Raw genomic sequence first — 27,515 nt, forward strand, 5'->3', positions numbered from 1 at the left:
GAAGGTAAATGCATCAGGGATAGAGTCATAACCTGGTATCTTCAAAATACTATGCTAAGATCGGCTATTTTTAATATTTCTTGAGTAATTTTAGAATAAGATGAGATGCTACTTTATAGGGACATTGATTTTGATAGCAATTAAATATAAATTAGCTTTCTCGATTTCACAGTGTTACTAGGAAGCTGCCTGCAATTTAAACTTCACAAAGGTTTGATGTGACTATTTTTAAGTTAAAAGCATTAATGATCACTTGTAAAAGTCTTTCTATGACACTTTTCCTTTCATGCCTTCTACAGAAGAACTTTTTCTCTTGAATAAAATGCTTAAATCAAAAGTATGAATGTCTATTTCATGTTAAAAATAAAACCGATGATTCCAGGGCCACCATGAAGTAAACGTTGAAGGAAAAGAGAAAGTGTGGGGGAGAAATTCAATATGTAGCCATATTTATTTCTGTCCAATTACTTTTAAAACACATTTTAGATTTATTTATATTGTAATGAGATGGTTGTATGTGCCACTGCACTCCTGTGGACCTCGAGGACAACATGTGGGAATTGGTCCGGCAAGGAAGACGCAACACCGTTGGATCCTTCTCAATCAGCCTTTATTGTAGGAACACCTTATTGATGATACAGGGACCCCGAACAACAAAGGCACTTGCCTTATATACAAAACAGACTGTGGCTGTAAATTTGTCCACTAGGGAGTGGTGGAGTATAAAATACCTATTTAACATGAATATCACCCTGGCCTTGTAGGTGCTGGGGGTATGCCAACACATGCGCTATAGGTGTTTACCACAAACGACCACCGGATGTCGGCGCCATCTTTAGCCGCTCCCTACACCCATCCTTCTTGTTTACTTACATTATTCTACCCTCTTCCTTCCCCTAAATTTATATTACTAGTATTTTGTTTCTTTCTTGGGACAATGAGTATAAACCCCACTCTTACTAGTAACTTTGGTAACTAAATGATATGATCATTTCAAGCTATTTGCTCTGTAATCTATGTAAATAAATTAGCAAAAAGTAACAAAGTGAGTGAGTTCTATAAACTAAACAAATACACAAAGAAGGGTGGGAAGGTACAACTTATCCCTCCATTTCTTCTTTTTATTAGAGTATTTTCTTCATTTCAAATGTAAACCCTTTCCCGGTTTCCTCTTCGGAAACCCCCTATCCCATTCTCCCTCCCCCTGCCTCTATGAGAGTGCTCTCGCCCCCCAGCCCCATCCACTCATGTTTTTGTCAAAAGAAGCCATTGTGAGTGAAATTTAAATTCTCTGACTTTTTATTTTCTAAATGATATGAAACACTTTATCTCGAAGAAAATTGCCAACTGAGTCACCTATGTTGCTGCCCTTAATATTCACTGGGTAATTCCTATGGGAATAGGTTAGGATAATATATATCAGAAAATCAAATAAAGTGCCAAGCTTTGAATAGCTTTTAAATGGTGAAGGGTATCTGATGTCCGAGTCTCAGCTCAAATTTCCCAGTCTTATCTGTCACTTTCACATTCTAATCAGAAGCCATACAGAAAACTTGAAATTGTTCATAAAGTCTTCAGACAGAGCTGCCAAGCACAGAGAAAACACCCATTAGTTTGTTAATTAGAGACACCAAGATCTTTATGTTAATAAAGATTGATGTCTAAATAAACCTCTTTGTCACTTTGTATTTCCAGAAGAAATGTGATTATTTCTTCTAACATTTAAAATAAATCTGCATCTGTTTTAAGAAGAAAATGATGATTTGTGTCTGGGAAGTGCTGTATGCTACCCAGGTGTCTTTTTTTTTTAATTTTTATGACTGGGCTTCACATTAAGAAAACATTTGCTATGGAAACATCTGGAAAACAGATCAAGCAGGCAGGATTTTGCACAGGGGATTTTACTTAATTCAGCTGTTCTTTAAAAAAAAAAAAGGCCACCCTGCTCATGCCAACTGTATGCATTTAAAAGCATATGAGCTGTAAAAATGTCTCCGGCTTAAGCAATCAGCTCCTCATTATTTTCAGATCCTTTATCTACTACTAGCTGGATTAGACTTCACAACCTAAGCATTCCATATTTTGACTGTCAGCTCTTCCCGGAGGTAAGTCATTGCTAGGAGTCCTCGTTCTGCTTGTCCTGAAGACAAAAGTTAACTGGACAGAGGACCTGTGGTAACCAGCACTCTCTGGAGCACAGGGACATTACATGGTCAGGTCTGGTTTAGAGAAAGAAGACATCTATGTAGTGATGTCTTGGTGTACAAATATAGGATATGAAGAATAGCAGTACTGAGCCTAAAATAGCGGAGAGTTATTAGTAGTTCAGAGTTATTGTAAGAAATACCCAACCAGTCGGTATCTCTCACCCCCCTGCTGTATTTACATGAGGCGGAGGTTGGAGTAGAGCTTGGTATATGTGCAGTTTATAAAGCTCCGCTGGTGTTTCTCATTTAAATCTTAGTTCTATACAAATGGAAGCTCCCAAACCTCATTTGACAGTCAGCTTGGCTGGAATGCTAGTTAAAGATAAAGGCTGTCTTCACCTCCCCTAGAGGATATGAATTGTATACACATTAACTACACAGGAATGAAATTAGACTTATTGTTTCTCATCCTAAACAAAAATCATTTGAAAATGAATCAAAATCCTTAAGAGATGCCAATCTTTGAAACTGTAAGTGAAACACAGTTAAAACACTCCAAGAGGCAGGTATAGGTAAGAACTTTTGAATCCCAATATCACAGGAAATTACCCCAAGAACTGACAAATGGATTTACAGTCATTTAAAGTTTTCAAATAACAGGAGAAGTGATTGCCAGAGCAAAAAGGCAGCCTAAGGAATGCGGGAAAACATTGTCCATTTTATATCATGTTTGGAATTAATGCCTAGAATATACAAAGAACTATGAAAGTTAAATACCATACCAAAAAATAAATAAATAAAACCAAGTCTGATCAATAAATGATTCAAAAAATGGTGAGTATAGTAAAAATATGTAGTTAATATTCTTCATGTATATTTTGAATTTAATGCAAAGTTTAAATCTTTTTCTAATTCTAGTACCAACAATTAATTTTGAAATTTTGTGGCTTATCCAGTATTCAATATATCATAATACACTTTAAAACTTTTAGTAATTACAATTACTGTAATGGATGCATAGTATAAATATTTGAAAATCATTTTACTTTGATTTAGTATTTAAACAAATGTAAAAACCAATATATGATATTTATAGTAATATTTATAATTATTTTCATTTTTATTTTATGTGTTACTGTTATTAATGCATTATGTATGTTTGCTATATGTATGTTGGGTGTGTCCGTACCTTTAATATGTATTCAGAGATCTAGGGACAATTTTGTGAACTCTGTTCTCTTCTAACCTTATGTGCTTTCCAGGATAGACAGGTTTACATGTGAGTGGTTTTATGATCTTACAATCAGAGTCATTCTGTTAGCCCACATGCCTATTACAATTAGGTACATTTAAGTTAAAATATATATATATATAATTACAATATTTATTGAAGACACTAAATTCTTCCCGTTACTCATCTCACTCCTATCTCCAATGCTTCTGCCTCCATTCCATCCACTCCTCTGTCATATGTTGTTTTGTGACCCCACACATAAACATAGCTATTTAAAGGACATTCAGGATAGGATTACCATATATACTTCCTTGGACTTTTAAACATGAATGTTAGACATTATCAGACATCTTCCCTAGAACCATGAGGAAATATCTTTTAAAATGCTTATCTTATTTTTAATTTTGTATATGTGAATGGGTCTGTATGCTTATGCATTCTCAAGAGTGTTTAGTACCTGTGAAGACCAGAGGGATCTGGTTGTGCTGGAGTTGAAAGAATTGTGGACCATCAAAGTCGGGTACCCTGGAAAGCAGTACATGATCTAAGTCAGTGAGGAATCTCTTCAGCCCAGAAACAAATTCTTCATGGGTAATGATCAGATGACTTTCCAACACTACAATAAAAAGTCCGACTTCTTCTAGCACGTGATTCTCACAGCTCACTAACATCCTTGGTCCATCAGCCTATGACAAGTAGGCTGCCTGGGATAACATTTTTAAGAAACAAAACCAAGCAAAACCAAAAGGGCTTTCAATAAAAAGTTGTTTTTGTTTGTTTAGTTTGGTTTTGTGTTTCTTTTTTTCCTTCATCTGATGTCATGTACATTTTATTGGTCAAACTTCATGGGAAGCAAAAATATTTCAGCTTTCTCACCTCTATAAAAATCCAGAACCATCTTACCTTCTACATCTTGCCATGGGTGAATGGTGCAAATTCACATTCTCCTTGAGAACTCTGAAGAGAAAGGAGCTTTTATTCAATAGCATATCTGTGGGGACACAAAGCACAAAACTGGATCAGCAGAGTTGACTTTTAATGTCTTCTATGAAACTTATTTTTGAATCTGGTAATACGTGGAGTTTGCTAAGTTGATTCCATTATTATGACACAATGCACATTAAAGACACACACACAAAATAGCTCATGGAAAATTAAACATAACGGCTGATTTCTTAGCTTAGCAAATTGAATGAATTTGGTGGAAATTGAATTGATACATTTTTCTAGGTTGTAGAGAAATATCAACAACGTATTAGTAAAAGGTCCTTGATAGTTAAATTTTTACAAACTGTGTTAATATTTCTTTATGGCTCCCTTCTTTTATACCCTACCCTCTGATCAGTTGAGGATGATGTAACCATGCTGTCCCATCACCTCAGGGCTTGGTCCTGTGAGAAACAGCCATATCCCTGTTCTATTCATGGATAATAAAAATCTCAGATATTTCTGTCACTGTGTTCCTACCTGCAGAACAAGAGTAAATGCAATGCTTAAATTCTGGCTGCTCCATTTTTTGGGGGGTTTGTCTCTGTGATAACACAATTAAACCAAGAGTAGCATGTCCAGCATCAGCCTGCAGTGTCCCATTCAAGGACCCCCCCCATTTCATATGTCTAGGTGGCTTAAGAAAAATAGTTGATAGGACAAGAAATTGGGTATAAATGTAGGGAAAGTGATTTTCTGTTGTGCAATAGATCCTTTGAAAAGAGCAAAAACCCTGGGATTGCCTATTGACCGACTGGTATTAACAGAAAAATAACATCAGTCTGTGGGCTAGGTTTGTTGAGCTCATACTCAGTGACAGAAAGAGATGAAGCTACAAAGTAAAGCTTTACTATAGAAAGTGAGTAGAATGAGGATTTACTCACCTTCTCAACCTGGATACCTTTACATACATTGATAAAGACACATCAGAAACAGAAATGTTAGGGTTTCCCTCAGGATCTTGCTTGATATTTATTTTTCTTACATCCATGACAATTTACTTGAAAAGAAAAACAACTAAAAAGTGGAAAGGGTCTCTGTGACTCCTGGTTTTAGGTGGCTTTCCATTTGTCCTGTCAGGGGATACTAAGCAGGAGGAGAGTCTTAGCTTGTGTCTGCAGGAGCGTGCTGGTGGCTATTTTATATCTTTATCAGAGCACAAGAAGCACAGCATCGGGGCAGAACCGAAAGACAGCCTCAAAAAGTCTACCCCTGATGATTAAGGCCATGATCCAGGCCTCAACAGTTAAAATACTACAATTTTCCTAAATAGTACAGCCAGTAGTGGACCACATGTTCAAACATGAACTTTTGGAGCATATCTCATTCAAATCATAACATCTATCACATCCACTTTTATATGCAATTAAGCCATTTTTTAGGGTACTGGAAATGCTGTCGTCTCTACTAGATGAGTTATGAGGGTCTTGTCAAGACTAAAACACTTGGCAAAGAAATGCTGAGAGAAGCAATCTGTGCTAGATCCCCACCTTTAGGACAGAAAAACAATGCATGTTCCAAGGGACAAAGAATTGCATCCTGTTGTTTCAACACTGACAATAAATAAAGTGCTCATCCCATGCTGGCTCCTCAGAGGCTTAATTGATCATTGCTGACTGGATGGGAGGTACAGAAGCCCTGCAACTTCTAAAGCTTCTTACTTTCATTTACCCCTGTGTTAAATGGTGAACTTAATGAAATGTAGGTTTATGTAGAGGATTTAGTGATGAGGGGTCATATCTTAAGATAGTGCTATGTACATAGAAGGTTTCCGGTACACAGTGGTTGTAATTTTCTTCTTTGATAACTAACACCCAACTAATGGTGATTAAGACCATTGACCTAGATGTTTAGAGTAAAACCTGAGTTTGAAACTTCTTTCATTCAATGAATTGCATGAGTGTTAACGAGATATGCAGTAGAAGGCATTAGTGCAGACGAGGTTTACCACAAACCAATAATATAATAAATTCATAAAGTGATACTATAAAAATATATTTTGTTCAAGAAAATCATAATTTAATATGGTAACTTTATCATTTGTTCATTGAAAACAAATGCAGTGAAGCTGGAAGATGTTAGCAAGTTTCCAAAGGCGCCTTAATGTTGAGTCATCCAAAATAAAAATATCATTATTAACAGAGCTCACTTAATGTGATTTTTAAACTTGAAGATTTTACCCAAAACTCTCTTTATTCCCTTAGGTTAAATAACCCATCTATTAAGTTGATCACACTATTGGTGGTGACCACCAAGCCATGAAGAACAGGGACACATATTCTATACCCTTCATTTTTTCTGTCTTGATAAGCAAATGCTTTAAGTTTTATGTCCAGACAAATGCATGATTTTCTGACATTTGCATTCAACCCTAGACTTAAACAATCAAGAGCACCATATATTTGGATATTTGTTTTAAATCTCACTAAGTTAAAGATTATTTCTAATTAAAATACTACCTCTGCCAAACTATACCAGATCTTGATTTATATTAAATTGCTGGGGGAAAGATTTAGGGTAAATTTTATTTCACTAATTCAGAAAATGCAAATTAACCAAAAATAGTGGCAATGACTCTGGTTTTGTGGAAGTTATTGAGTGTGGAGAAAAAAAAATCAGATTTAACTTCTTAGCCTGGTTTCTTCATATTAGTATCACACTTCATGTTCCTAAAATTTTAGAAAACTTCAGAATTCTACTGATGTAAAATGTTCAAAATATCAACTTACATTCTTCGATAAGACTGGAAATTCAGTGAAATTTCATTCTATTTATCTATGTATCTATTTATCATCTATGTATATATATCACTATAGATCATTATCTATCATCATCTATCTTTCTACCTTTCCACTTATCATCTGACTATTCATATATATATACATATATATATATATATATATATATAGAGAGAGAGAGAGAGAGAGAGAGAGAGAGCCTATGACACAAGTCTCAACACATATACAAACACCAACACGTGAGATCAAAGTGAGAGGTGTATCCAACAGCAGAGTGGATGACAGATGCACTTGTTGACCAAGTGCGAATGGAGCCCAAGCCACGCTGCATGGCACTGATTCTTGAGCTAAAGCATTACCAACATATGTATCAATCCCTCTGAGAAAAGCTAGGCGGAAACATGTGCCTTTCCTTATTATATGTCCAGTTGTTTTTCTTTAAGTACTCTCTTTAACTGTACTTTTAGCTTGGTGCCATTCAGCTTTGTTTGTTTCACAGGTTCCTTCTGTTTTCTCCCCTCAGAGCTTAATGTTTATACAGCATCTGTTCAAATTTGTTTTCTTGCCCAGTACAATCTGCATTTTTTTTTACCTGTACCACTCTGGAGTTCATGCAAAGCACTGGTGGGGCTAAATTCACCAAATTTCCTCCATGACTTGTGTGTTTTACATAGCCTACCATTTTATTGATACCATACAATGAGGAGCAATGAGTGCCAACATCTCTGAATGGTATGGCATTGTGTTATTTTAGAGGAGGGGTTGGATTATGTAGAGGGTCACGCGCGGGACAGGATTATATTGGACAGTTAAGGCTCTTGATAATTGTTTGCAACTGAGTCCTTTCAGTTCGTTTTACAAGGAAACTGTAATCTGGAAAGTTCCTGTGAATTATTCAGTATCCTAGGTAGTTGATGCCCTACACCTTTCAGATTTCATAAGTATTAAAATACTGTAAAGGCAATAATGACACCTCAGTCCTAATACACATAGCTTTAGAACATTTTACAGAATGCTCCGGTTCTTGTGAAGGGAGATTTGGCACATCCAAATGCATCCTAAATAGTGTCTTCTTGAAAGTAATATTTATATGTTTTTGATGACACAAAATATATTCCTTGAAAGAGTTCCTAGGGGAGAGATGCATGCTTCCTGAGTCCTGTTCAGTGTGCAGCTCCTTTGTACATCGGATACTTCTTTATTCTCCCTAACAATCTTTTTCCCAAATTGCAGCTTTCTGACTTCTTTCTTGGTCTTCCTTTTCCATTTGCCAGAGTTTTTTTTTTCTTTCACCTATTGAGAGGCAAATTAGTAGTGTGCAAAAGTACACATTTAAAAATTCAAAATTCATTGAAGTCCCTGGGCTCAGTCTGATGGTTGGCTGTGCGTATCTGCATCTGTATTACTCAGATTCTGGCAACACCTCTCAGGGGACAGCCATACCAGGTTCCTGTCAGCAAGTGCTTCTTGGCACCCGCAATCATGTCAGGGTTTGTTGACAACCCAGGACTCCCAGAGACTAAACCCCCAACCAAAGAGCCATGTAGCAGAGGATGGCCTTATCTAGCATCAGTGGGCATGGAGGCCTTGGTCCTGTGAAGGTTTAATGCCCCAGCCTAGGGGGATGCTAGAGCAGTGAGGTGGGAGTGGGTAAGTGGGTGGAGGAGCACCCTCATAGAGGCAAAGAGGAAGGGGGATGGAATGGGATGGATTATGGAGGGGAAACTGGGAAAAGGAATATCACGTGAAATGTTAACAAAGTGATTAGTTAAAAAATTCAAAATTCAGAATACTTTTCAAGTAGCATTCTTATAAAAATAAATAATTAGGGTTTCCTCTAAAAATTATAGCTTTCCATAGTCTGCTGGGTTCAACATGTATAGAAATAATTGTATAAATACTCTGATCCTCTCCAGATAAGGTATCTTTCCTAATGCTGCAGTAAGACACTGTGATAAGAGTAACTCGGGGGACAATGGTTTTATTCTGTTTCACAGTTCAACAGTGCAGTCTATCATGGAGTCAAGGCAGTAGGAGTCAATGGCATAAAATCGAGTCACAGCCACATTCAGGATGCTGATAACAGAAAATGAATGCTATTTTGTCCAGTTATACAGTCTCCAATGCTAGCCAGGGAATAGCACCACCCACATTGCTGGGTCTGCCCTCTTTAGTTAATGTAGTCAGGATAACCACATTGGGGATTGGTTTTAACATTTTGAATTAATCCAACCCTCAAAATCAGGAATCTGTATGTCCAAACACCAAAGGTGCTTCTCGCTAATTGATTTTTGATCGGTCAATAAAGAGCTAAAGGCCAATGGCTGGGCAGATAGACTGAGACCGGACTTTTAGATATGTACAGGCTAGTAACTGGGAGAAAGGAAAGAAAAAGAAAATTGCCGTGACTTCTGGGAGGGAAGATGGAGAGGATTGGACTTAAGAGCTGCAGGATTCCATGTAAGAATTCAAGTACATGGCCACAGGCCACTTCCTGATTGAGCCTGAGGTAGCAGGGGAAGGCTTAGGAATCTCAGGAGTACCAGAGCATTTGCTAACAGGGGAAGATTTAGGAGTGCCCAGTCTTTGATCTAATCATAGCACGTCATAAAATAACTGACATATGTGTGTGCATTTCGTTTGTGAATCGAAAGAAATCCTTGGCAAGTGTGCACATGTGACCCACTGGGAGCCAAAGCAGTGTAGCCAACTACAGCTACATTACCCTTCATAGCCTTATCTCCCGTGTGATTCTAGACTGTCAAATTGGCAATCAATATTACTCAACATATAAGGACAAAGAAAAAAAAAAGGAAAGAATTCCCAAAAGACTGGGTAACTAACAAAAATTTTAAACTCTAACAATTTGCCCTAGCAAATCAATCATTAATTATTCGGCTAAATGCTATAGATGTATTTTTATAGGTTTGTATGCAAGACAAAATTTCACATAAACTGAATTCTTTTAAAGAACTTTGCTTCACAGTCTCTCTATATATAATGGTCTTCTTCTTCTTCTTCTTCTTCTTCTTCTTCTTCTTCTTCTTCTTCTTCTTCTTCTTCTTCTCCTCCTCCTCCTCCTCCTCCTCCTTCTCCTCCTCCTCCTTCTTCTGTCTAAAACTTAGTAGAAAATTTCATTTCAGCATTTTATCATCATCATCATCATCATCATCATCATCATCATCATTATCATCATCATCACCATTACCATTCTCTGGCCCAGAATTGTCCCTGTCTAAAAGAATTCCAGGGAGAAATATGGAGAAGAGCCTGAGGGAAAGGAGATCCAATGACAGGCCCAAATTGGTATCCAGCTCAAGGGGAGGCCACAAAGCTTGACAATATTACTGATGCTATGGTGTGCTTACAGACAGGAGCCTGGTGTAGCTGTCCCCCAAGAGGCCCAACAAGCAGCTAAAAGAGTCAGATGCAGATACTTACACTCATTCAGTGAACAGAAGCCAGGGACCCTGTGGTTCAAATAATATTCTTCAGATGATGGCAAATAAATGTTTCAGGGTTAATATTACAAAATATTGCTGTTATAGAATTGTGAATCCTCTCATCCAAAGAGTTAAAGAGAAACAGTTAATTCAATATTTGTTTGCTTTAGGGCCTAGTAATTAATTTGTCCTGATATCATATATGAGATAATCACCCCTATCTTAGGAAAAGATTATGTGGAAACTGGTTAATAGTGGGAGTCCCATGTTATACCACATGATATGCAAAGACTCTAAAATATTAAACAAAAATTGCAAAGCATATGAGGAACAATTTTCTTCTTTAAAAAAATTCAAACTCTTTGTTTTAGGGTATTCAGGTTGTTAGCACATTACTGGGTGTATTACAATGTGCTCTAAATAAGACTGACTGAAAATAGAACCCAGAATTCCCTAAAATGAAGAGCAACATTTGATTTGAGAGCCGAGATACACAAACACTGAAGACCAAACAATTGTGTCAACAAGCAACGAACAGACATGTAGTAAAGTCTAAACACCATAACTGATACAGAAATCTCAATGTTGTAAATTTGATGAGGGTACAGGCTGTGTGTGGGACTGCAAGAGCCAAGACCTTGTGTGTTATGTTGTAGGGAGAAAAGGAAACCTTTTCTTTCTTACTCCCCAAAATGAACATATCACTCTTCAACAGCACAAGGGGCAACAACATGGTTCATCTAACCAGTGCACCAAACAATACCGTGACATGTCCTATTTGATGACAAAATTAACTTCTCCTATATTTCTTCTTGAAGAGCTTTGAACCACACTGATTGTGTAATTATACTGGTAACTTGAATAGGCTGAGAGGTATCAATATACCATCTAAAACAGTGTTTCCTTTATCTGAGAAGTTGTTCTGTCAGAAACTAATATGGAAATAAATAAATTGTGTAGCCACAATGCCATAACAGGTAGGCAGGCACCTGATCTTCTAAAGGATGTGAATAAAACAACTGAGGAGAGAAAGAAGTAATATTCTTTCTGAACTAGGGTATCTACCTTCTACCATTGAACATCATAAAGCTCCAGGGACTTTGAACTACATAGCATAGGGCTCGGATCTCTGGGTCTTGGTTAATCAGCTTTACAAAATAATGTATTATTACCTTTGCTGATTCTTCAGCTTTCAGACAACATATTGTCTTGTTCTCCATAATTAAGTGAGCCACTTTCTATAGTAAATCTCTTTAATACCTATATCTGTATCTCTACCTATATCTTTATTTATTTATTTATTCATTTATATGAATATATGTGGGTCTCCCTCTTCTCAGGAGTCACTGGCCATCAGCCCATGAGGGCACAAAGAGCAAAAACAATGAGCAAGTTTCAGACAACGATAAATATGATGGAAGAACTTTGGGGACAGCTTCAGTGACACAGCTCCAGGCTACAGACTTAGAGGTAGAGTATATGATGGCTCTTGGGATTACAGGTGGGAAGGATTGATTGGTAATAACACAGTACCTAATTATCATATGGCCAGAAGGGCAGAGTGCAGAGTGGGGTTTATGTGCTGAACCATGAAGCACTTGCAGGAAGCTCTGTACACGGTCATCACCCAGATAAGGCCAGGCACTTGTACTTGGAGACATTCTCCAGATAAGGTCATTAGAGAAGGGGGAACCCTACTGAGAAAGGCAGTCCTCTATTTTGTACTGAGCTCAGAGAACTATTGGGATGGGGGCATAGTGACTGCTACCTTAACAGCAGTGTCTCCAAATACACACACGCACACACACAAAACACTCACAAACACACACATGTATGCATGTGTATATGTATGTATATATATGCATATATGTGTGTATGTATATATGTATGTACATATATATGTATGCATGGATGCATGGATACATATAAGTATAATTTGATCCACTGGAGAATTAAACCGTGACTGAATCAGACAACATGGACCCAACACCTAACCCATTGCTTATATATCTTAGAACCAAGATAATAAGGCCATGGTAAACAGTTTTGGCAGTTAAGAAGAGAAAAATGTGACATTAAGTACAGCTAATCCTTAGGCTATGTCCACTAATTCATAATCTAGGGTCAATGGCAATTCAATGAGAGCAGTAAGCACAGTGTCACTTTACACTAGACAACTACTTTCATCATTGGGGAGCTTCCCACGACTGTAGCTTCTCATGGAGCAACTAATATCCTCCTTCCAAGAGCTTCTTGTACCACCTATGAGCTGAATCTTGAAGGTGGAATGACATGAGTGAGTAGCCTGAAGAAGTAAAATCACCACATGAGAGCAGGCCCACTAGAAGCAAAAAGGGTAAGGATGTGTTAAATTAGTTCTGATTTACTTAATCAAAGAAATGGACTTCGCTTTTTGTGTGGTAGAGAATGTGGTCATAAAACTACATATAAAATTAAGGTGCAAGCGTTTCTCCGTGGAAGGAGAGAGCTGCAGAGAGTCAACTGGAAGTGTTTTAGGTTAATTTAGCAGAACACCTATAATAATCTAAAACTCTCTTTTCTTCTAATGATGAAAATGGTTTTAAAAAAATCAGTCCTAACCTTCTTCTAAGGCACAAATAATGAAGTGGAGCTGTATTTTAATTAGTAATTATACACAAAATACTGAAGCAGCTGGATTTGGCCTATGTGGCGGCCATTTTATGTACCACTGTACTGCACTAACAAAGTGCTTTATATGGCAACTATTTGCTAACTTTCAATTACCTGAAGTTAGAAAAAAAAATCTTTTCAGCAAAGGTTTGCTCTAATTCTGTTACATTAGAGTTGCCATGCTTTTGATTGGGAAGAAAAAGACTTCATTGGCTTCAACCATTTACCAATCTTAAAAGAAAACAATGAAACCACAGAACTTTTTTTTTCTAATTAAGCATTTCATTTGTTTACATCCCACCTCCCAGTTACCCCTCCACCAACCCCTCATCCCACATCTGCCCTCCCCCTTCCCTTTGCCTCTGTGCTTCCCCACCCACCTACCCTCTCCTGCCCCACTGCTCTAGCATTCCCCTACATTGGAACATCAAACCTCCCCTGGCCCAAGGGCCTCCCCTCCCATTGCTGTTAGGTAAGGCTACATATGTATCTGGAGCCATGGATCCCTACAGGTATACTCCTTGGTTGGTGGTCTAGTCTCTGGGAGAACTGGGTGGTCAGGTTGCAATCCCCCTCCTCTCCTCAAGTCCTTCTGACAGTACCCCCACGTGGTTCTCTGAGCTCAATCTGATGGTTGACACCAAGCGTCCCCATCTGCATAGGTCAGTTGCTGGCCAGACCTCCTCAGGAACTGCCACACCAGGTTCCTGTCAGCAAGCACCTCTTGACCATGGCCAAAGTGTTGGATTTGGTGTCTACAGACATATAAGATGCCGAGGCGGGGTACTCCTTGGTTGGCCCTTTCATCAGTCTCTGTTCCATTTTTGTCCCTTTTCTTCCTTTGGACAGGAACATTTCTGGGTTAAAAACTTTGAGATGAGTGTATGGCCCCATCCCTCGACTAGAGGTCTATCTACTGGAGGTGGTCTCAACAGGTTCTATCTCCCCCTTCTCTGTGCATTTTGGCTAAAGTCATCCCCAATTGGTTCTGAGAGCCTCATATTTCCCTGGTATCTGGGACTCTCCAATGGCTATCTCCAGTTCCTTATCTCCCCTGCTACATATTTTTGTTCAATTTCCTAACCCTCTGTAATTCTCTCACATTCCATCCAGTTCCTGATAAAGTCTCCTTACTTCCTCCCCCTCCTCTCTCCCTCTCCGGTCCCTCTCTCCTTCTACCTTCCACAATCATTCTATTCCCTCTTTAATGCAGGACTGAAGCATCCATACCCTTGTCTTCCTTCCTTCTAAACTCCTTATCTGTGGATTGTATCATGGGCATTGCGAACTTTTGGGCTAATATCCACTTGCCAGTGAGTACATACCATGTGTTTTCTTTTGTGTCTGGGCTACTTCACTGAGAATGATATTTTTTAGTTCCAACCATTTGCCTAAGAATTTCATGAAGTCATTGTTTTCAATCACTGCATAGTACTCCATGGTGTATATGTACCACATTTTCTGTACCCATCGTCTGCTGAGGGACATCTGAATTCTTCCAGCTTCTGGCTATTATAAATAAAGCTGCTATGAACATAATGAAACATGTTTCCTTGTTATATGTTGGAGCATCTTCTGCGTATATACCCAGGAGTAGTATATCTGGTTCCTCAGGTAAAACTATTTCCAATTTTCCCAGGAACCTCCAGACTGATTTCCAGAGTGGTTGTACCAGCTTGCAACCCTACCAACAATGGAGGAGTATTCTTTCTCCACATCCTCACCGGCATCTATGGTCACCTGAGATTTTTTTTTATCTTAGCATTCTTACTGGTGTGAGGTGGAATCTCAAGGTGGTTTTGATTTGCATTTCCCTAATGACTAAAAATGTTGAACATTACTTTAGGAGTATCTAATGTGCTTCTTAGCCATTAGATACTCCTTTGTTGAGATTTCTTTGTTTAGCTCTATACCCCATTTTTAATAGGATTATTGGATTCTCTGAAGTACAACTTCTTGAGTTCTTTATATATACTAGATATTAACCCTCTATTGAATGTAGGATTGGTAAAGATCTTTTCCCAATTTGTTAGTTGCCATTTTGTCCTAATAAAAGTGTCCTTTGTTTTGTAGAAGCTTTGCAATTTTATGAAGTTCCATTTGTCGATTCTTGATCTTAGAGCATAAGCCATTGCTATTCTCTTCAGGAAATTTTCTCCAGTGCACATTTGTTCAAGGCTCTTCCCCACATTTTCTTCTATTAGTTTGAGTGTATCTGGTTTGATGTAGAGGTCCTTGATCCACTTGGATTTGGACTTTATACAGGGCCATAAGAATGGATCGATTTGCATTCTTTTACATGCTGACCGCCATTTGAACCAGCACCATTTATTGAAAATACTATCTTTTTTTCACTGGATGGTTTTAGCTTCTTTGTCAAAGATCCAGTGATGATAGGTAAGTGGGTTCGTTTCTGGGTCTTTAATTCTATTCCATTGATCTACCTGCCTGTCTCTGTACCAATACCATATAGTTATCATCACTATTGCTTTGTAATATAGCTTGAGGTCAGGGATGGTGATTCCCCCAGTAGTTCCTTTACTGCTGAGGATAGTTTCTGCTATCCTATTTGTTTTGTTGTTGTTGTTGTTTCTTTGTTTGTTTTCATTATTCCAAATTTAGGTGCTTTTCAGCCATTTGAGATACCTTAGTTGAAAATTCTCTATTTAGCCTTGTACTCTACTTTTTAAAAGGGTTATTTGGTTCTCTGGAGTCTACCTTCTTGAGTTTCCCTCTACGGTATCTAGGGTTGGTTTAATATGTTTTCCCAATCTGTGGATTGCTGTTTTGTCTTATTGACAATGTCCTGTGCCTTACAGAAGTTTTTCAATTTTATGAGGTCCCATTTGTAGGTTGTTTGTCTTAAAGCATAAGCTATTGGTGTTCTCCTCAGGAAGTTTTCCCCTGTCCCTAAGTATTCATATTCGAGGCTCTTTCCCATTTTCTCTTCTATTAGATTCATCATATCTAGTTTTATGTGGCAGTCCTTGATCCACTTGGGCTTGAGCTTTGTACAAGGGAAGAAGAATGGATTGATTTGCATTCTTCTATTTGTAGACCACCAGTTGAACCAGCACCGTTTGCTGAAAATGCTATCTCTTTTCCACTGGATGGTTTTAGCTTCTTTGTCAAAGATCAAGTGGTCATATATGTGTGGGTTTATTTCTGCGTCTTGAATTCTATTCCATTGATCTACCTGCCTGTCTCTTTACCAATACCATGCAGTTTTTATCACTATTGCTCTATAATATAGCTTGAGGTTAAGGATGGTGATTCCCCCAGGAGTTCTTTTATTGTTGCAAAAGGATGTTCCATGAAGCATCTTTACTGCTGACAATACGAGCAGTATATGCTTAATATTACCCTCTCACATACCAAATGCTTATCCTGTACAAATTGTTCTAATTAAAATATTAACAATAATGTTCCTAAAAGTTCTATGAGACAGAGGGAAATACATTTAACACATGAAAAAAGAAACCTGGCATAAGACAGGTAATATTACCTTTTCCCAATCACAAAACTATGAGATAGAAGGGCTAAAATCTAGAATACAATACTTACATTATAACATGTTTTTTCAAAGTGGAAAATACAAGAGTGAGTGAACCACTAATTGTAATACAACATGGCTTAGCAGGAAATCCACACACATATGTCATATATTCATGTTTATGATTTGATCATCTACGTGATATATAATATGACCATGTATATGATATACATGTGATATATAGTATATACAATATGATCATGTACATTACATGCATGATATATAAGATATATATATATTAAGATATATATTAAGATTCTGAGATGAGAACAAAGCAAATGATGCAAACTCAAATAACCAGTAGAGAAGGAAAAAGGTAAAATGCTTTCCTGACTGAGCTCCTGATGCATTGCCAACACCCGAATCTCAGTAGTGATGAGTAAGCACTTATTTGACTCTATGACTTATATGATCCTTGAGGGGAAGTCTCAATCTGCCTTTGATTACATGCATATTGTAAAACAATCAATTTGTATAACAGAACAAAAAATTGTAGAAGAAACGAAAGACAAAGTGACCTTGAATTTTTTTTTTTATTAACTTGAGTATTCCTTATATACATTTCGAGTGTTGTTCCCTTTCCCGGTATCCGGGCAAACATCCCCCTCCCCCCTCCCCTTCCTTATGGGTGTTCCCCTCCCAACCCTCCCCCCATTGCCGCCCTCCCCCCACCAGTCTAGTTCACTGGGGGTTCAGTCTTAGCAGGACCCAGGGCTTCTCCTTCCACTGGTGCTCTTACTAGGATATTCATTGCTACTTATGAGGTCAGAGTCCAGGGTCAGTCCATGTATAGTCTTTAGGTAGTGGCTTAGTCCCTGGAAGCTCTGGTTGCTTAGCATTGTTGTACATATGGGGTCTCGAGCCCCTTCAAGCTCTTCCAGTTCTTTCTCTGATTCCTTCAACGGGGGTCCTATTCTCAGTTCAGTGGTTTGCTGCTGGCATTCGCCTCTGTATTTGCTGTATTCTGGCTGTGTCTCTCAGGAGCGATCTACATCTGGCTCCTGTCGGTCTGCACTTCTTTGCTTCATCCATCTTGTCTAATTGGGTGGCTGTATATGTATGGGCCACATGTGGGGCAGGCTCTGAATGGGTGTTCCTTCAGTCTCTGTTTTAATCTTTGCCTCTCTCTTCCCTGCCAAGGGTATTCTTGTTCCCCTTTTAAAGAAGGAGTGAAGCATTCACATTTTGATCATCCGTCTTGAGTTTCATTTGTTCTAGGCATCTAGGGTAATTCAAGCATTTGGGCTAGTAGCCACTTATCAATGAGTGCATACCATGTATGTCTTTCTGTGATTGGGTTAGCTCACTCAGGATGATGTTTTCCAGTTCCAACCATTTGCCTACGAATTTCATAAAGTCGTTGTTTTTGATAGCTGAGTAATATTCCATTGTGTAGATGTACCACATTTTCTGTATCCATTCCTCTGTTGAAGGGCATCTGGGTTCTTTCCAGCTTCTGGCTATTATAAATAAGGCTGCAATGAACATAGTGGAGCACGTGTCTTTTTTATATGTTGGGGTGTCTTTTGGGTATATGCCCAAGAGGGGTATAGCTGGATCCTCAGGCAGTTCAATGTCCAATTTTCTGAGGATCCTCCAGACTGATTTCCAGAATGGTTGTACCAGTTTGCAATCCCACCAACAACGGAGGAGTGTTCCTCGTTCTCCACATCCTTGCCAGCATCTGTTGTCCCCTGAGTTTTTGATCATAGCCATTCTCACTGGTGTGAGGTGAAATCTCAGGGTTGTTTTGATTTGCATTTCCCTTATGACTAAAGATGTTGAACATTTCTTTAGGTGTTTCTCAGCCATTTGGCATTCCTCAGCTGTGAATTCTTTGTTTAGCTCTGAACCCCATTTTTTAATAGGGTTATTTGTTTCCCTGCGGTCTAACTTCTTGAGTTCTTTGTATATTTTGGATATAAGGCCTCTATCTGTTGTAGGATTGGTAAAGATCTTTTCCCAATCTGTTGGTTGCCGTTTTGTCCTAACCACAGTGTCCTTTGCCTTACAGAAGCTTTGCAGTGCAGTTTTATGAGATCCCATTTGTCGATTCTTGATCTTAGAGCGTAAGCCATTGGTGTTTTGTTTAGGAAATTTTTTCCAGTGCCCATGTGTTCCAGATGCTTCCCTAGTTTCTCTTCTATTAGTTTGAGTGTGTCTGGTTTGATGTGGAGGTCCTTGATCCACTTGGACTTAAGCTTTGTACAGGGTGATAAGCATGGATCGATCTGCATTCTTCTACATGTTGCCCTCCAGTTGAACCAGCACCATTTGCTGAAAATGCTATCTTTTTTCCATTGGATGGTTTTGGCTCCTTTGTCAAAAATCAAGTGACCATAGGTGTGTGGGTTCATTTCTGGGTCTTCAATTCTATTCCATTGGTCTATCTGTCTGTCTCTGTACCAATACCATGCAGTTTTTATCACTATTGCTCTGTAATACTGCTTGAGTTCAGGGATAGTGATTCCCCCTGAAGTCCTTTTATTGTTGAGGATAGCTTTAGCTATCCTGGGTTTTTTGTTATTCCAGATGAATTTGCAAATTGTTCTGTCTAACTCTTTGAAGAATTGGATTGGTATTTTGATGGGGATTGCATTGAATCTGTAGATTGCTTTTGGTAAAATGGCCATTTTTACTATATTAATCCTGCCAATCCATGAGCATGGGAGATCTTTCCATCTTCTGAGATCTTCTTCGATTTCCTTCTTCAGTGTCTTGAAGTTCTTATTGTACAGATCTTTTACTTGCTTGGTTAAAGTCACACCGAGGTACTTTATATTATTTGGGTCTATTATGAAGGGTGTCGTTTCCCTAATTTCTCTCTCGGCTTGTTTCTCTTTTGTATAGAGGAAGGCAACTGATTTATTTGAGTTAATTTTATACCCAGCCACTTTGCTGAAGTTGTCTATCAGCTTTAGTAGTTCTCTGGTGGAACTTTTGGGATCACTTAAATATACTATCATATCATCTGCAAATAGTGATATTTTGACTTCTTCTTTTCCGATCTGTATCCCCTTGACATCCTTTTGTTGTCTGATTGCTCTGGCTAGAACTTCAAGAACTATATTGAATAAGTAGGGAGAGAGTGGGCAGCCTTGTCTAGTCCCTGATTTTAGTGGGATTGCTTCAAGTTTCTCTCTATTTAGTTTAATGTTAGCAACTGGTTTGCTATATATGGCTTTTACTATGTTCAGGTATGGGCCTTGAATTCCTATTCTTTCCAGGACTTTTTTCATGAAGGGGTGTTGAATTTTGTCAAATGCTTTCTCAGCGTCTAATGAAATTATCATGTGGTTTTGTTCTTTCAGTTTGTTTATATAATGGATCACATTGATGGTTTTCCGTATATTAAACCATCCCTGCATGCCTGGGATGAAGCCTACTTGGTCATGGTGGATGATTGTTTTGATGTGCTCTTGGATTCGGTTTGCCAGAATTTTGTTGAGTATTTTTGCGTCTATATTCATAAGGGAAATTGGTCTGAAGTTCTCGTTCTTTGTTGTGTCTTTGTGTTGTTTAGGTATAAGAGTAATTGTGGCTTCGTAGAAGGTATTCGGTAGTGATCCATCTGTTTCAATTTTGTGGAATAGTTTGGATAATATTGGTATGAGGTCTTCTATGAAGGTTTGATAGAATTCTGCACTAAACCCGTCTGGACCTGGGCTCTTTTTGGTTGGGAGACCTTTAATGACTGCTTCTATTTCCTTAGGAGTTATGGGGTTGTTTAACTGGTTTATCTGTTCCTGATTTAACTTCGATACCTGGTATCTGTCTAGGAAATTGTCCATTTCCTGCAGATTTTCAAGTTTTGTTGAATATAGGCTTTTATAGTAAGATCTGATGATTTTTTGAATTTCCTCTGAATCTGTTGTTATGTCTCCCTTTTCATTTCTGATTTTGTTAATTTGGATGCACTCTCTGTGTCCTCTCGTTAGTCTGGCTAAGGGTTTATCTATCTTGTTGATTTTCTCAAAGAACCAACTTTTGGTTCTGTTGATTCTTTCTATGGTCCTTTTTGTTTCTACTTGGTTGATTTCTGCTCTGAGTTTGATTATTTCCTGCCTTCTACTCCTCCTGGGTGTATTTGCTTCTTTTTGTTCTAGAGCTTTTAGGTGTGCTGTGACCTTGAATTTTTAAACAGCTATACATCAGGATAGGAAAGATAACCGTGGCCAGCAGCAGCCACTTGTTTGGCAATATCTTCCAAATACTGAGGGAATGATAGTAACTCATTATGACCAAGGGCAAACTTCTGAGAGTGCTTCAATGCTACCTCAGGAAGCAGTATAATGAATGAAGTGATTCTTTAGTCCTCCCTGATGACATCAATTCACAGATCCAGTTTAATCCATCATCTTAAGCAATAGGTGCACCAGTGCTGCGACAAATATTATGACTAGCCAAATTTTAAGAATGGTGCTGGATTTTCCCAATTTAAAACTGAATCATTTGTATCCTGGGTATTCTGTACTTTTTGGCTAATATCTATTTATTAGTGAGTACATACCAGGGATGCTCTTTTATTATTCCTCTCTATATCACACATATATTAATAGAAAAATATTAGGAACTTTTATCTTTCCATTGGTTTGGTCTTCTTTATTAATAGTGTAATGGAAACATCTATTTGTTGAAGGATCGGAATCATGAAACATAAAGATAAAGGCAAACTAGAATGCAAAACTCTTACTTTAGATACTGTAATAAAACATCAAAACAATGATTTCTAAAGCCAGACTCTAATTAAAAGAATATTAAAAGGTATGTTACTTACCTTTAACATACCAGCATTAGAGTTTCCCTACTAGAACATAGATTTCACTATCTATAATCAGGGATTGGAAAGACTCAGTCATTAAATGTTTATGATTCAAGCATATTTTTTCAAGTTTATAACATCATGTGAATAAGAAATCAAACAGTAATCCAAGAAGTGGACAGAACTCTGTGCCCTATTTGACCTGGGTGTGATAAATTGTTGAGGGACCTAGAGCAGGGGCAACATGCTTAGCTTTCTATTGGAACTGATGAGGAGAGTTATCTTTGAGGATGACTAGGAACTTTTGAGGCTCTTGATGAGCTCATTTTGCAGGACTATTGGCCCATAGTATACCAGTCACCAAAGCCAACACAAGCCTTCCACATTCCTTCCCCTTGAATTTAAAGAGTCAAGATTATCTCTGCCCCAATGGACAGAAACAAGAGGTCAGATAACCCAGAGACATATAAGGTAGACCCAAACGAGATACTACCACCCCTGTCCCACACACAAACACAAACACAAAGCAGTGAAATGATTTCTAATGATATTCTGCTATAATCATAAATCAGAGCTTAGGCCATTATCATCAGAGAAGCTTTATCCAGGAGCTGATGGGAACAGATGCAGAGGCACACAGCCAAGCATTAGGCAGAGCTTAGGAATCCTGCAGAAGAGGCAGTGGGAGGATGGTAGAGAAGATTATAGGATCCAGAAGTGTTGAGGATACAAGAACACAGCTCAAAGAATCAACTAAGAAGGGCTCATTAGGGTTCACCTAGGTAAAATGACAACCAGGAAGTCTGTATGGATCTGAGCTAGTTCCTCTGCATAATCTAATTGTGCAGCCTGATGTTCCCGTGGGACTCATAATAGTGGAAGTGGACTCCTTTTACTACTCTTGGGACCCTTTTACTCCTACTGTGTTGCCTCAGACAGCCTTGATATGAGGTGATGTGTTGAGTCTTATTGCACCTAGTTATGCTGTTTGCATGACATCCCTGGGAGGTCTGCTCTTTTCTGAAGGCAAATGGAGAAGGAGTGGATATGGAGATGGGGAAAGACGCATGGGAGGAACTAGGAGGAGTGGTGGGAGGGAAAATTAATAATTTAATTAAATAAATTAATTAAAGTCAAGTATATGGACCATAGTCTATAAGTTTTAAAAATAAGTTCATTCTAGGTCTGTAAGTGAGATATAAATAGAGAAGGCAGAGCTTCTACATAGCAGGAGCTGGTCTCCAGGTAGGAGACATCAATTTGCATAACTACCCTTATGCAGATATGGCCTCACTGGATGGACACAAGAAACAGGGAAGAACTGAACAGTTTATTTGATCTATTCACAAGGTTTCCAGGAGCTCTCAGTTCCAGGGACATCCTTAGGAAACCAACTAATCCTGGATTACAGGAATGACATGTTCCTTTAAGATAGCTCAGATTGAAAAATCAGGCCTTCCTTCTGGTGTTCCTAGGTTCTTTCCAGATTAAAACGAAAACCATTTTGGCTAGGAACTTCTGGCATTTAGAGCCTCTAGAAGAATGGAACTTCTCAGAGGTCCAAGAACATTTCTGCTTGAGTCAAGAAAACAATAGAAAATGAGCAAAGCAAAATAACAACAACAGTAACAACAGAAACAAAACACACACACACTCACATACACACACACTTACACACACTCACTCACATACACACACACACTCACACACACACACACAGATAAAATGAAAAAGGAAAAAAAACAACTATTCCATTTTGGGGGTTCCTTTACCCTAAACTCCTGAGGCAGTCAAATGGCAGTGTCTACTTAGTTCACATAATTGAGTACTTGGTCCCCAGTTGGCAGAAATTTTTGGGAAGGATTAGGAGATATGGGGCATTGTTGGAAGGAAGTATGCCACTGAGGGTAAACTTTGAAGTTTCAAAAGATTTGTATCATATCCAGCCCTTTGCCCCTCTGTATCCTACTGGAGGATCAAAATGCAAGCTATTAAATCATACACAAGAACTACAGGCAACTAAGGAATGGTGAAAGTAGGAAACAATAGTCTTGCTCGGAGAAGAATTCAGCAACTACTTATCCAATACCTTCTGTTTATCACTGAAAACATGCATACAAATATCATTGTGCAAACTGAGCAGGTTGTATTTAGGATTATATATATATATATATATATATATATACATATATATGTATATATATATATATATATACATGCATATGCATGTAACAAAGATTAATGAAAAGGAGGTTATAAATTTGAAAGAGAACTAGGAGGGGTATATGTGAGAACTTGGAAGGAGGAAAGAAAAGGGAAAGATGATATAATAATCTCTAAAATAAAAGAACTAAAAATAAACTTTTTCAGCTCCTTGCTCTCTCATCATGAACACTAACCTTCTACAACCATAAGCCCAAATTAAGTTGCCTTAGTCATTTTATCAAATCACAACAGAAGGTTACCAAGGCAACTGCATCTCCACTTTCTATCTCCTCTTCTCATCAACACCCAGGCCTGATGTGAGAGATGGGGATCTCTCACAGACATGGGAAATGTTGGACAGATGAATAGAAGCCCAACTCCCAGTCCTCCATGGAACCTAGGCATGTTATGCTCAGCAAGGCAAAACAGACCTCCTTAGAGGCCCATAGATCAGTACACAAAGTGATTTATGCCATAGATACAGGAAAGAGCACAGGCACCAATGATAGTGTTATCAGATTATATTATACAGACCTGGGCACTGACAACTCAGGTTCAGACACCTTTCCTCTATCCTTGATCAGTATAAAAGCATGATTAATAGTGGGAATAAATCAAAGGAAAATATGTGGCTTCACTGGAAAGAGGATCAAAAGCATGCGATGTATTTCCAATCCAAGAAGACCTGCAGGCAGGAAGTAATCCTGGCCACGGACTCTTCTATTTTTCCTTTATACTCTCAGTTATCAGCTGATATGTTAGGGGGATAGCCATGCCACTATAGCAAGAGGTTTCGTTGTATGGTATCCAGGCAAGGGAGTTGCACCCTTTCCTTGTTCTGATATGACTGAAAAGTTCTTGGGTATGGTTTCTGTAACATGAATTTTAATATATCCATGTGACCTTATAGTAACATCTCACCCCAGTAAACGTATAGGGTGCCTTCCTTTCTACCCCAGGGAATTGGTGTTTAATCAGTCTGTGATGGATGGGTGGTACAGTTCCCAGTCCACAAAGGGGCTATAGTCATCCTTCTCCCTCAAAATGGAGTCAGAAGCTACTTGTAAAATGGAATCTCCTATGGCAAGGCTGACAGAACACTATTCTGTACAATATGGAGTAATCTAGAATAGGGAATAGCCTGATCTCAGTGTAAAGACCCTGCCCTGCTTTAACAAATTAAAAACAACAACAACAACAACAACAACAAAATAATGACTTCAGTCAAGACACACTCATTGTATTATAATTCTTGGGTTTAGGGGGACTCAAGAGGGTTTCTTCAAGTCACAATTACATCTGCTTAACTTATCAGCACAGATACCCCACTTTGGAGGCACTGAGAACACATGTTCTGGCATGTTAGACCTTTGAGAGACCAGGTATGTGCTGTGGCTCATGGTCATGGTCCACCTCAAATCAGAGACAAGGCTGGCAACATGGTTCAGTCTTCAAAGGTTAAACCTCTAAGTTTGAAAACCTAAATTCAATCTCAGAAACCCACATCTTAGAAAGAACTAATTTATCCAAGTTGCCTCCTGCCCTAGTTGTGCACTTGTGCACACACACACACACACACACACACACACATGCACACACACACACGCACACACACACACACACACACACACACACACACACACACACAATCACCTACATTTCTGCTTTTCTCTTTAATTTATAAGGTTCCTATGTGAAGCATCTCCCATAGCCCTAGATGAACAGTCCATTTCAAGGTCAATTAGTAAACTTGAATACATCTGCATTCTATTTGTCCCCTGCACATTTAAAAGCTATGAATATTATCTAAGTCTCTTTGGAAGCCTATTGCTTTTCCTGACATAGACTTGATACTGTTTTTCTCCCCTCCTTTAAACCAAACTGTTTACCCAGACACCATCTTGGTGTTGATTATGAGAAAAAGAAGAAACGATATAAGAGACAGATTTTTTTTCTGAAAGAAAATGCCATGCCAAATAGACCACTTAAAACTTAGGAGAGAGAAAACCCTTGGGAGCTTTGTTTAGAGTTTAAATTCTCTCTGTCCCTTTGCAGCCACCTCTATTTCTCAATTACTTTCCTGTGGGACAGAGGCTCCGGGATAAGCTGAGATCAGTTACTAAGACAGAGGGGCTTTGGTTTTTTTGCACATCTGAAAAATATGTGAGTTAAATCTTTGAATATGCCAAACTGCTGATTATAGTAACGGCCTTTAATAATGAATTTTTAAAAACATAGCATATTTATCTGACACCTCACAGAGCCTTCAAAAAGAAATTTGAGCATAGCTCCTTGGCAGATGATGCTCACACACGTCAGCTGACTTGCTCCTCAAACTAAATAACAGCAGTCTGGAAAAGTCTGGAAAAGTCTGGAAAAGTCTGGAGTCAAGACAAGAACCCGAATTCCTGGCCTCTGGCTCAGTCAGTATTACTGTACTGAGCGAGATGTAAATAAATAAATTTTCTAAGGATGTGTTATATTATATTTTACAATAAGCTTTTTCTCTTAGATTTTTGGGACATTTGTCACTCTGTTTACCAGAATTGCTATGTACAGATGGAAAAATTGAATGTCAATCCAATGCATAACACATTGTCTAGGCTGTCCGCAGATATTTGCAAAAACAAGTATAAGGAAATACTTAGTTTTTAAAAGGCAACTTAAGAGCTAAGTAGTTCATGAGGCATTGCCTGAAGAGATGCACTTGAGTAAAGCCTTGCCTGTTTGTGGGATGTGTTCTACTAGCTGGGTTGCCTTGCCTGGCTTCAGTGGGAGAAGATATGCCTAGCCTCAGAGAGACTTGAAGTGCTGTGGGGTGGGGAGGATAGCCAGGGGGCTCCACCTGCTCAGGGGGAAGGGAAGGGGAATGGGGGAAGGATTGTGGGAGGTGGTGATAAGGAGGGGGCAGGGAGTAGGGTATAAAGTGAAAAAGTAAATCAGTAAATTAAATGAAAAGAAGAAGAAGAAGATGAGGAGGAGGAGCAGGAGGAAGTAAGATTGGACTAGTGTCAAGTGTTTCATGAACTTACCATGTGGAAAGAGAAAAAATATTTCAGAAAATTAACAGAAGAAGAAAAATTCAAGGTGGAAACTCCAGTGAGTGATGGTGGACTGTGAAATTAAGGAGAAGGTGTACCAGCAGTCTATAAATAAAGAAACTCAAAGTGGTGGTAATGGGGGCTTATCGTTATCCAGCTGGGAACCAGAGTACATTAAGTTGATGGAAAGGCACCTGCAGAATGTCGTGGATGCTGGCTCAGCAGAAAAGGGAGATTGCCCATTTGGTTAATTGGCAATCACTGACAAGGAAATGGAGGGGAACAGCCACTTTTAATCAGTTTTTTTCTTCGTAGGTAGAATTCCACTCAAGAACGACAATGCATCTGGGGATAGCAGATAAAACCTAAGGTTCCCTTAAAACCACCAAGAAAGAAATATTACCGGAAATCAGAATGTTAGTTATAATTATCTTTAAACCAAAGTACCAGCATTTAGAGCTATGGGATGCAAGATTGCCATATTTAAGACTCTATGAAGCAGCAAAGAGAGAAAAATACCAACTAATTCATCTTTTCCTGAATTGCACCAGCTAAAGCTACAGTGAAAGAATCTAGAAGGTATTCCATTTCTAGGGGTTTTATATTTTTCTCTAGTATTTAATTAACTTCGGCCTACTCTAGAAGTCAATCTCTTCACCCCAGCACTGCAGAAAGCGCAATCATTCTTGCTGTTTTTGAAAAGGTAAGCTTAGCCAGGGATCCACAACCCTGTGTTTAATAGTTCCTAATGCC

The 27,515-nt window shown here is 38.5% G+C and overlaps 1 long non-coding RNA gene across 1 annotated transcript in view; it reads right to left on the reverse strand.

Moving 5' to 3' along the window:
- Window positions 1-593: 593 nt before the first annotated feature.
- Window positions 594-27,515, reverse strand: part of LOC148004644 (uncharacterized) — a 116,101-nt gene continuing 89,179 nt past the window's right edge. The window contains exons 3-5 of the long non-coding RNA XR_015626118.1: window positions 4,285-4,372; window positions 3,839-3,906; window positions 594-1,584 (exon numbers count right to left, since the gene is read on the reverse strand). This is a non-coding gene — a long non-coding RNA (uncharacterized LOC148004644). The remainder of the gene's footprint in view (window positions 1,585-3,838; window positions 3,907-4,284; window positions 4,373-27,515) is intronic.

The sequence above is a fragment of the Rattus norvegicus genome, chromosome 7, assembly GCF_021556685.1.
Source record: "Rattus norvegicus strain SHRSP/BbbUtx chromosome 7, alternate assembly SHRSP_T2T, whole genome shotgun sequence".
NCBI classification, from domain to species: Eukaryota; Metazoa; Chordata; class Mammalia; order Rodentia; family Muridae; genus Rattus; species Rattus norvegicus.